Here is a 12,712-nt window from a genome sequence, read left to right as displayed (position 1 = left end):
GCTTGTCTGGTTGTTTCTGATCCTTTTCTGTGGGTCCCCACTGGAAGATGCTTTAGACTTGTGGCAGGCTTTGGGGCCTTGCTCTGGGCCAATTCTGCTTGGCTGGACTTTTACCCACGAGGGGACGGGTAACTGGGTGCTTGATTTAGAAACTATATTCTTTGCCTTTCCTGTACTGTTTCCTAATTGTATTAAGTTCCTAACCATCAAAATCTCCTATGTTTTGTGTTGATGCGGCGGATGGTAGAACCTACTTAGAGCAGGCAGGTTTGCAGGGTCTGGGGTGCCCCTCTCCCGGCCCTGTAACATGCTTATTAAATTAAGAATTTTGTACATTCTTTTTTTTTTTTTTTTTTTAATAGAGGCATGCTTTATTTATTTATTTATTTGTTTGTTTGTTTTGTTTATACATGCACTGGGTACAGTCAGAAGCGCGGGAGGGTGAGAGAATTCACCAGAGCCAGAGCGGGGAGCAGAGCAGGCAGAAGGGCCGAAGTACACTGCTGAGGGGAGCAGCGGGCGGCAGGAGAGGTCTGCGCGCCATGTGGGACCCTCCTCCAGTGGCCGGGGAGCAGCCGGGGATCGAACCGGCGCCACAGAGGCTGCGGGCAGCTTCGCAACCCAGTGCTCAACCGCTGCGCCACCGGGGAGGCCCAGAATTTTGTACATTCTTAATGAATGTATGGATTATTTGTAGAATGCATTCTTATTCTTCCTTTTTCTCTTGTTTAACCATTACAATTCTGTCTTTTGTCAAACTGTGTCCTTACACCCAACAACCCATTTGTATCAGTCATCTACTTTCTACTATGACTTTCTTTTCTCAAAGTGTGGTCAGAGGACCAGTAGCAGGAGCATTACCTAAGAGCCTTTGAAATGCAGACTCGGAGTGCAGCAGGATCAGGGCAGAGTGAGGACACTGGGCTCAGCCCCTCCACATATTCATAATAAACTTATAACAAAGTCAACAGCCTCTGAGAGATAAATGGAACTTTACTGCATACAACCAGCTATGTGGTGGAAAGGGTAGGAAGAACTGTAATTTGGGGAATAATTAAGCTATGTTTGCACTGATACAGGAGTCAAAGCAACCCACGAGAGGGAGGGGCAGCTGCTTTAGGGAGCCCCGTTGCTGATGTTGGGTCTGGCACATGTCCATGCCCACAGAGGGACTTTAGAGACCTGCCACTGTGCTAGAGGAGGGGGTGCTCAGAATTGGTGTGCAGCACAGAGGGTGCACTACTGGATAACTACAGCAGTCAGGACACAGTGATGATTACTGGTATGAGCCTGGGGCTCCAATCTAGAATAGTTGGTGCCAGAATCTGTTGGGAGAGCCAGATCAAATCACCCCTGTCCCTTAAAAGAAGCTACAATCTGCAGCCAGTCTGTGATATGCAAAACTCCTACCCTTAGGATTGAAACTATAGCAACAACTGAATGCTCACAAAAACCAGAGATTAAGCACCTGGTTCTTAATAGCAGGAGCAACAGCCCCAGGGTAAGTATCCCTACTTGACAACCAAACAGAACAATTCAGTGGTTTTTGACCCTGTCTCAGCTCTCTCTAATCCTCACCCAATACTATGGTGCTCAATGACAGCCTAGAAGTTGAGATTTGTATGAGAACATATGAGATATTTTTGCTAAGGAGTTGACCTAGAGGAGGGGATGCTATGGGTTCCCCACCACACAACTTGGGTACCTGCAGCACAGTAGGGAGGCTGGATCCTAAATTCTCACTGGAGGCGACCTTTCAATGCCCTATTCCCCAGTTCCTCCCTACCTATTTCTTCATATTAGCACCAGTGCTCAGCTATTTGAACAGTTGCAAAGGCATCAGTCTGTGAAATAATAGATACCAAAAAATCCTGGGTAAAAATCTTAGCTTTCTGTAGGGTGGACATAAAGCCAATTTATTAATACAAGAAAAGGAATCCCTATTACAGCCGATATAAACTAAAATGAGGAGACAGAAAAACACATCTCAAATGCTAGAGTTAAAAAAAAATCCAAGAGAAATTTTAGTCCAGCAGAACTCTAGAACATGCTTGAGGAGTTGAAAATAAAAGTTAAGAATTAAGAAAAACGATGGATGATGTAAAACAGGAACACAGCAAAGATCAAGAAAACATGCTGCTACTATTAGAACTAATGGATCTAAAATGTACTATAAACAAATTAAAAATACAATAGAGGGCCTCAACAGTGGGCAGAGACAAGTAATGGAGAGAATTAGGGAGCTTGAAAGCACAGAACTGGAAAATGTACAAAAGAACAAAGAAAAGAAGAAAAGAAATGCAGACTCTTAAGTTCTAATCCAGACACAGTAAATGTGCATTTAAGCAAAATCCTTGGCAATTCATATCTCTTTTAAGTTTGAGAAGCTTTCTTTCAGGTGTCTTCTGGATTTTCACTGTAGTCTCAGATGATGTGTGACTGACAGACTTTTCTTCTTAATTATTCCTGTTTTACTGAAGGATTTCTTTAGCTTCTATCACTTCTTTCCTCCTTTCTGGAAATCAATTTGATTGGGCTCTCTAAACCACTGCCACAATTAATCTTCCACCCAATCAGAACCCTCCTATCCATGTTATCTACACTATTACTTCAAAAATAAAAATTTCTTTGAACCTTGAATCTTACCCTTGGTCCCTTGCTCCCGTTAAGATGAGTTGGTTAAGCTCTGATTAGTGAGCGCATTCAGCTTTTGTCATAGTTTTGGCCCTGAGGGGTGTAGGGATGTGTTAGGTGGGTATTTTGCATATGACCCCTAACAAGCTTAGAAAGAATCCCCTTCTTCAAGATTCTCTGAAGAGGAGCCTATTCCATTTTCTAGGCATTCTTTGGCTCATTATTTTTCTACTTTCTCATTCTTCTCAGACTTCTTAATCATCATTACTTCAAATTGCTGAATGTATTGCACATTTTCCAAACTCCAGCTGACGCCTTACTCAAAACTTTCTTTCCTTTCCACTGCTGTGCGATGATTCTCTTGATTCTGCAAAGACTCAGGTCGTTCATTCTCATTTTTCCGCTTATGCTTTCTCATTAAATATGTCATCTACAACTATCCATCCTCAGTTTTCTTTGATCTCTCTACACATTTTTTTTAAAAAATTTATCCATTTATTTATACAAGAACCAGGGTACAGGCCAGATGTGCAAGAGGGTGTGAGGATTCACCAGAGAGAGAGCAGGGAACAGAACAGGCAGACTGATGAAATACACTGCTGAGGGGAGCAGCGGGTGAGACCGGAGAGGTCTGCTGAGCCATGTGGGATTCTCGCCAGCTGGCGGGGATGGAACCTGCGCTGCTGCAAAGGCTGCAGACAGCTACACAGTGCAGCGCTCAACCGCCTGCGCCACCAGGGGAGGCCCACTACACATTTTATATTGGTGATATTACTTACTTTCCATGTTTCAACTACTAGATACAATACTATTGACTCCTTTATCTATGCCTTGCATTTTCTCCCAAGCTTCAGCCTTTCTCTGCATGTCAGGTAGTATCATGTTCCTTATCAGAATGCCCCGATCTAAACATATTTTTTCCCTCTCTCCTTCCATTTTATATTACTTAGTCAAACTGTTAGATACCTCTTTACAACTCCTTTTTCCCTTTACCCTTCACATCCAATTATCACTGAGTTCTGCCAACTCCACTGTCTTAACTCTTAAATTTATCCTACCTCATCATATTGTTACTGACTTAGCTCAGTATTTCTTCATTATTTCTTACTTGTGCTGTGATAATTGTCCCCCACTAAATTGTCTTCCTCCTCACTATAGAGTAAAAAAAAAAAAAAAAAATTCCTCAAACTGTAGTCAACTCCATGCTGGTCTGCAAAATGCAAAGGAAGGTGTCCTTGGGTTACAACAATGTGAAAAGGCACAGGAAGGTGAACAACCTAAATGAAATGTGGTTTCTCAAGCAATACTCTTTTATAGCAACTATGAAATGAAATGAAAATAAATCAAAAGTTTGGATTGATTTTTGGTCAGAATTATATATCTAAATTTTTCTTAACATTCCCATCTTAGACTTTAAGTAGGGATTTTGAAAATAGACCCCACTGATTTCCCATCTAATTTAAGAATGATTTATTCCTATATATGAACCATCTTTCTCCCACAAGTCTTTAACTTACATCTAAAATCTCTGCTGAGAGATGACCTCCTCTCATTCCTGAATTCTCTACCTCCAATTCCCTTTTTCTTTCCCCAATCCTAATTCTTCAGACACAGGGTCTAGAAACTATCTTTTAGTTTGAATTCATGAGATAGGCTCAGGAAAAGGAATTATTCTGGGAATTTGTGAGGGATTTGAAAATTGAACAGAGAGAAACCTCAGAAATCACCATTTTATGACTCAAATATGAATCTGAATCACTAAAATGAGCCTTTGTTATATCAGTAACCACTATGAAACCACCAATGCAAAACCCTGGTAGACACGGGATGGACAGGGAGAAAAAGTCTCCGGTGTTACTAATAATTACTAGAGGACATTGCCTACACTAGCAGTGTCGGGGTGTAGCACTCATGTTCACACAATTAGTGGATACAAGGGTTAGCCTTTGGATTAGGAAGGGACTGTCCCCTATAACTTTGATATTTGAGAAACCTTTTATTATCATCGTGTATCTTATTCAACATTAGAAATGTGACTGTATGAGAAAGCCCCACCTAAATGGGGCTGCATGGGGGTTCTTCGGTCAAAAATGGTAGCAATTCCAGGCTGGTGGGTGGCAGCAACATTACTGAGGAGCTTTCTTTTTTCAACTCTAAGTTCCCAGGTTCCGTCACATAGTAGACCCTCTAACTGCATATAGTGTGTGAGTCTGTCATTTGGAATGACCAAATTCTGTGCACCACTGATCAGCAAGGAACAAACTAATGAAATTGATTAAACAACAACAACAACAACAACACATATAGTCACACCAAACAGAGTGAAGAAGAAACTTGTACAGATTTCTCTACAGTTACTGTTCTGGTGATCATTCAGTTAGCAAAACTACCATAGATCAAAAATAATGCTGCACCAGATGCTATTTTGTAATTGAGAAAATTTCTAAATGTAATTGTCAACTACATGATTGATTAGTAGGCAAACTTGAAATTTTATTTCCTGATTATTTGAACTGTTAAAAACATCTCATAATCAAACAGATATGTTAAATATGCATTCATTAAACCCTTCCACGTGGACAAAGGTCAATGTATAATCCCTTGTTTTCTTTTCTTTGTATTCAAATACAGAAACTAACATGTATTCCGTTAATGCATTATTTTGCTTTCTTCAACACCATCATGAAAGCTACTACATGAAAAGTCATATTAACATATAATCATTAAAAATGAAGATTTACCAGGGACATTTCATTCCCTTGTTTAGGGACATTTAGATGTGTTTTCTCATATGATCTTTCTGAAAACTGTATTGAGGTTATCAATAAAGAAATGAGGAAAGGTAACTAAAATTAAAGCAACTGAGTACTTAAAGCCAAGAACATTAGTGAGCATGTATGGTACCTATTATCTAAAGCTCATTTTGCAGATGAGGGTTCACTGCTCAGAGATGACCCTGTGACTTGCTTACGAAAATAATGCTCTTAAATATAAAGAGGGGATATGAGGCCTCCCTGGTGGTGCAGGGTGTTGAGAACAGGGTTTTGAAGCTGTCCGCAGCCTCTGCACTGCCAGTTCGCTCCCCAGCCAGCCAGGGAGATACCCACAAGGCTCAGCAGAATCTCTTCTGTCTTGCCTGCTGCTCCCCTCAGCTGTGTGTTTCAGTCAGGCTGCCTGTTCTGCTCCCTACTCTGTCACTGGTGAATCCTCTCACCCCCAATACCTCTGGCCTGTACCCCAGTTCTTGTATGCATAAATAAATAAAAATAAATCTTTAAAAATAAAAAAATAAAACTCCTTACCTACCTTTTAATCAAGTCTATCAGCAAGTGTCTTCTATCTCTTTTGTATTCACCCCGTAATGCCTGGCACTGTATTCCAACATACCCAACAATCAATAATCTTTGCTGAACTGATGGATGCTATTAAGGAACACTGATCAAACATTACTTGCTGGTTTGTCCCCGTGTTAATAAGTAACTGATTATGATGAACCTTTTAAAGAAAATTAAATTATTTCCCTCTGAAATTACATTTAGTAAAAATGAGATTTTTAGTATTTGGTTTGTTTTTGAAGATTGTGATCCTTGATACAGTTAAATAGCTGTAAAAATGGGAGAATTAGGAAATGTGTTAATATTTCTTTGATATATAGTTTTAAGTACAAATTCACAGAAATCCTTGTAAAGAAATAATTGATTTACTTTCAAAGCCTAAGTATTCAATAAAATAATCTTATAGTAGATAATTTCACATATATACTGTTTTTCAGTATATCAACCCAAAAATAAAGAACTGAAATAAGAAGCAATCAAGCATTTATTTGGGATCAAAGAATTGCAATTTGGGGTACACAGATTTAAGTAGAAACCTAAAATGTGGCCCAGAAATGTCAAAAGTTAGGGATTTTATGTGAGAGGAGGGAAGTGGTAAGGAGAAAAAAATAAATATTACATTGATAAGCTTAAGCTATTCTTGGCTTACAAAAGTGGTGACTGATTCTGTGCTCTAACCTGAAGTCTACAGGATGTCTGTTCATTTTCTAGCTGAACTTTTATACAGTTGTCCCTGAAGCAATTCATGTTTTGTCATGTCTCCTAAGGTCTGGCCCAATTTAAATAAAACTGTAAAGTGTTCTTTTCTTCAGTGTTGTCTCCAACCCCATTTTAAAATGACGCCACTTATGTCATCTTTTCACAAGTAAATCAGTTCTCTAGACATGAGAGAAAAAAAAAAAAAAAGATGGCTTCCTTATGTCTGTTCCTGATTAGGCAGCTTGCTAGGTGATGCACATAATTATGTAAGTTGATATGTTAAACATCACATGAAATGTGTGTTCCTATACTCAGCTTTAGATGGGGATACTGAGTCAGGGTGAAGTTAAGTAAGTTTTCCAACTGAATTTATATATTAAGACCAGAATTTAAACCTGTCTGCTTGATTCTGAAGTCTTTGTCTTCTCTGCTTACATGATGTTATCTCCAGTAACTCAAAGTGCAAGGAAGACACAATGATGCAAATAAAGCCTTCATCCAAAAGATCAGAGTAAAAGCATAATGGATAATAAAATATTTACAATATCTACAGGGTCAAAGATAAGTGCCTTTTTGGAAAAAAAAAAAAAATGACTGGAAGTTTGAGACACACCACAATGTAAGCAGTGGTTACATTAGAATTACATTGCATTTTGTTATTTTAGTAATGGAAAATTTTAACCTATAATATGTCAGGATAAGTGCATTTTAGGACAAGACTTTACATCAAATTGAAGAATTCTGAGAGAGGAGACTCCTTTGTCTAGTCTGGGCAGCGGGAAGGATACTTCCACAGTCTGCTTGAACCCATTATGACAGCAATAGTGTGTAGAATTCCATCTTTTATTCACACCCAGATTACGAGCAGTAGTTTTCCCGACCCGCGGGATTCGTAGGCACGAAAAGAGAAGGGCTGAGGATTGAAATGAGGGGCTTGAGACAACTTGACGCTAGCGGTTGCTTCTTTATTTTTCCTTTTCCTTTTCTTACTTTTCCATGTCTTTCTTTTCCCTGTCTTTCTACCTTCCCTGACTTTCTCTCTGCTCCTCTCGCAGTAACCTCTCGCAATAACTTCCTGACCTTCTCATGGTTCTCTTCTTATATCCTGGTAGCTCCTCCCATTGTACCTCCCAGTCTCATTTGATTAACAGGAAACACCTGTGGTTTCTCAGCAGGCGAAACGGTAAGGCGAAACTTAATTGATGGCAAGTGTTGCATAACACGGCGCATGCTCCATACAGCTCCGGACAAGTAGTCATGGCTGGGTGAGAACAGTGACATAAACTGTGGTGAAGACTTCTACTTACTGACTCAAGTAGACAGGTAGATACAAAACTGATGAGGCAGGCACTGTGCTCCATGTAGGAGACAGAAAGGTGAACAATCCTATGGGTAAGTCCAGTATGCTGTGCACAGGTCCCTGTCATTAGGATGCTACTTGGACTTCACCTCCCTGTATTCATGTGCCTTCATTCTACAATTCTGATAATGAAATACAATCCAGAGTTTGTGACAAGAACAGTAGAATGGTAATGAATAATAAAATATATTAGCTTTAATCTCCCTCCTATATAGCTTTTCCTCCCTACTTCCCTTCCTTCTTCCTTCCTTTCATCTTATCCTTCCTGAATTTCTCACTGACCTCTGTATATACTGGCTAAGTTTGGAGAATATATATATTCTCCAATTATATATATAAATATTTTCCAATAATATATAAATATATAAAAATATGGATTTAATATATATTTAAAATATATTTATATATCAATATATTGAATATTTATATAATTTTATATAAATATATAATTTATATATTTAAATATTTAAATGTTTTAAAATACATATTTATTAATATATAAAAATATATATTTAACAACACACACATATATCTGTTTCTTTATCAATAGCATCTAATCCACCTATTAAAAAAAACAGATTTTACATTTCGTTTCTAATGCCCCCAAAGAAAAATAGCTCCCAGCATTGCATCAGAACTCTAGACTGAATGGTCTGGTAAATCATCTACACATTAAAATGCTGTTCATGATTTTAAATGGAGCATTTTAAAGTTTAGTGGCATCAGTTCTGTTTCCCGGTACAATGAACTTTTGTTCTTTGATCTCCTGAAGAGGTTGATCTGAACAGCACAAACTGGGCCCTTTTTAGTTCCCCTACTGAATGAGAGTGGTCAAACCTGGTCCAGGAGGTAGTCTCCTATGAGTCTTCAAAAGAGGGGTATTCAATCGTTAATTTTACACATCATTTCAGACCATTCTGCAAAAAAGTCATCTTGACTTCCATTTCAAGATTCAAAGTTCAATTTTTGCATGACTTGTGATTCTTTTATGGTCAGTGACTGAGAGAAAGTCGCTAAGCTTTTTTCACTTCTTTACTTAAGCAATCAGACCTTCTAGGTTGACTTTCCACTTTTATCCAGAATCATCTACCAGGAGAGTTTTTTTTTTTTCAAAAGCAAGGGGGCAGAGCACTTAGGCAGAGTGTTTTAATTATTTATTTTTAAGGAGTATTATTGGCTGCGCAGAAAAAGATATATTGTGTTATTGAGGAAATATCCATGAATGAAAAATTAGGGCACAAGGTAGCAGCTACTTGGCTTTTCTGGAAAAGGAAGAAATTGTGAATAGAAATTGTGATGCTGTAAAAACCTTGAAGGCAGCAGACCTATGTCTTTCTACTAGGAGAAAGATTTTGGAGCCTATGCCTGAAATAGCATTCCTGTGTGACTTCTCAGTGTTTCTGTGACAATGTGGATGTTCCATGAAGATATTTAGAGCAAATGGCACTGTTTTCTAGCCTTTATGTATTCTCATAGCACTGGCAAGGACACTTTGACTCGACAGAGTGGTAGCTCCGTGCAACAAACATAATGTCATGATATTTTAAAAATTATTCTCCCTAAAAGCTCATGTATATATTCTCAAGAGATGCCCCCAGGCACTCATTCAGAACCAGTGTATTTTTATGTTATGACCTATTCTATCAAATATGGCTATGTCATCTTCCACGTCAAAACAGATCTAAAGGGGAATTGCTGCTAACAGTAGGCAAAGGTAAAAATGCAAAGAGAATAGATGGAAAAGCCTTAAAGCAGACAGAGATTTACAGAGCCAAGTGGTGTGAGGACACCTATTTTAGGAACTAATAATTACACCTACACTAATAATCTTGGGGGGCATAGAACAAAAATCAATGTTCTGAATGTTGACAAGTCATCACATTCAAAATCTCCAGAGTATGAAAGCAGAGCAAAATGTGATAATTTTAGAAAACTGTCCAGCCAAAATTAGATTGTAAAATATTTTCACCTAAAAATAACATTTCTCTTACCAAAGATATAGAATAAATTGGGTGTTATTTTGTTTAGGTCTGTGATTCAGTTTGCACAGGCATTTTACTTCATACTAGGTGCAGCACTAGGTGCAGGCGGTGGCTACTCCCTTAGGTAGTCTGGATGACTTCACTCTTTCAGCAAGACAGTGCCAGAGCTGTTATCATGTAAACCATGTGTGATTGTGTGTAGGTGCGTGCAGAGTGGGGGAAGTGGAGGTTGGGAAGAGGATATGGTATGTGCTAATGGAAAATATACTCAAAGGGTATACCTGGCACCACCTTCATATGTGAGGACCATCTATTTGGGTGTTAATTTTTTAATAGGGAGTCTAGAATGTCCACTAATATTATAAATAATAGAGTTTTGGGGAGTACAACAAAAGAATCCCAACCCTGGCCAGTTATTCTATTTGCTCTACAATATCTATTCTACTGAGCCATCTGGATGAGCCAGTGGATCAGCTCAGCAATGGGTATAGCCTTGACACAGGCTAACCCCTTAGCAAACAGGTTGGTGAGAAAGTACAAGATTGAGATTGGCTAACTACCCAGGCTGCAGAGGATCTCAACACAGAAAGAGAAATGTGTGGTTCACAGTGATAGGTCAGACCAGGTATGTAAAGTACCCAGGCACAATGCCAAGGAATGTCTCATAGCAGATGGGTCAGACAAGAAGGGATGTCAGGCTCTAGTTAGGAAGACACTGACTAGTGCTTTGTTTTGGAGAGATGTCAATTCACAATGATGGGAAAAGGGGTATATACAACAGGAGTCAGAAGTCTTTCTCCAGTGGGAGAATAGTTAGGAGATTGATGGGACTCCAAATAAGTAGACTAGCTAGGAACAAAAAAGATAGATAGGTAAATAAGGCAGCTGTAGAGAATGTTGTGATTTAGAGCTTATACCACCAGCTCCATACAAGATACTATTAGGGGGCCTCCCTGGTGGTGCAAGGGGTTAAGCATCGCACTATGAAGCAATCTGCAGCCTCTGTAGCACGAGTTTGATCCCCAGCTGGCCAGGAGGCAACCCACATGGCGCAGCAGACCTCTTCCGTCTCGCCCCCTCAGCAGTGTACTTTGGTTGATCTGTCGGTTCTGTTCCCCACTCTGTCTCTGGTGAATCCTCTCAGGCCCCGCATCTCTGGCCTGTACCCCAGCTCTTGTATGCATAAATAAATAAATCTTTTAAGAAAAAAAAGATACTATTTGGCCATTAGACAAAGAACTAATTCAAAGGTCTATTCAAACTATGAGACTTAGGTTGCCAATGTGTCCCACAATGTCATGTGTATCCTGATGCAGATGCTCAGAGTTTAAGAATGAAAAAGCAGAGGATTTGATATTGCGATCGGCAACGGCACTGAGATGTGTTATTATACTGCATTAAGGTGAAACTTACAAAACTGGGACAAATAAGTCTTTTATTCTAATTTGCTTTCCCAAAAGTTATATATATAAATATGTACCATGCATCATTTCCCGCTCTACATGGGGTGCTGGGGTGACTCTCTGGAGGAAAAAGAAAAAAGCTTATCATTTCTTTTTAGTATCCTATTGAACACATCACTGCATTTTAATCTGGGACAGAGAGTGGAAAAATGACATCTGGTTAATCAGAGGTTCATAGATTATTTGATGATACGACTTAACTGTGTTGATGATGAAATGAAAAATGTGTGTCTTCCCTAGAGCAGCATTATAAAGCAACCTGCTTAGTACTTAAAATTGATTGTGCATTATATTGGTTAAAGAGTGGCATTTTGAAAATGAAATTAGGGCTGATTTGCATTTGTGTTGAAATAGTTGCACATGCATTTAATAAGAATAGTTTTTACTTTTAGAATACATTTACAGTTTGCATTAATTTATATTAACTTAATGTTTTTACTCAACATTATTTTAAAAGATAAGATGGACATGGATATAATTACTCACATGGGAAATAACACTCTTATGACTGAGAATGATTACTTACATTTCATTTAGGAAAATAAAAAGCAAATGTATTTTTTTTATTAATTAGAGCACAGGCAATACCTCAGTAAGTATGCCAAGGTGATTTAATTTCTTTAATTGACAGTTTTATAAAGCAGTGGGAAGCATTATATGTCATTAACTTTCACATCTCCAATTGCATTTGTAGGTGCTATCAGAACGCTCAATCAATACCTGTTTATTAGGATTTAAGCAGTCTGAGTTTGTTGCATTTTGTTTAATTTACGTATCCTTCCTTGGTTCACAATCTATAATAAATTCTCATTGCTTAGATCTGGGCAAAATATCTTAAAATTATCAATAACTTACAGGTAGCAGAAAAAATGAATTTCATATTGATGGTAAAGGAAAGCAAACTGCTACGTGTGATGCATACAAATTTATTATCTAAATCTCCTTCAAATATGATTTAGAGTTATATTCTTTATAGAAAATTGTATTTTCCAAAAAGGTATTTCCAAAAACATTATTAAAGCATTAAAATAGCAATGACTCCAGTAATTATGATGGAGAACCTGAAAATATATGTGAGAACAGAACAGTTATATAATTTATGGCATATTATCTTAAAATGGGACTCAAAAATTTTAATCACATAGATGAAAAATAAACTGCTGTTATAGGACTCATGTTATAAGATGGTGTCAGAGACAAAAATAATAATTTCATTTTTTAAGTTTTTAAGTGATTTAA

The 12,712-nt window shown here is 38.1% G+C and overlaps 1 protein-coding gene across 2 annotated transcripts in view; it reads left to right on the top strand.

The window, feature by feature from the left end:
- The window catches only part of DPP10 (dipeptidyl peptidase like 10), a 611,591-nt gene that overhangs the window by 20,843 nt on the left and 578,036 nt on the right, over positions 1-12,712 (top strand). The gene's annotated exons all lie outside the window — the stretch shown is intronic.

This window comes from Talpa occidentalis, unplaced genomic scaffold (genome assembly GCF_014898055.3).
Source record: "Talpa occidentalis isolate TD23 unplaced genomic scaffold, MPIMG_talOcc4v2.1 talOcc4.3, whole genome shotgun sequence".
NCBI classification, from domain to species: domain Eukaryota; kingdom Metazoa; phylum Chordata; class Mammalia; order Eulipotyphla; family Talpidae; genus Talpa; species Talpa occidentalis.
This window is presented reverse-complemented; position numbering and strand designations above follow the sequence as displayed.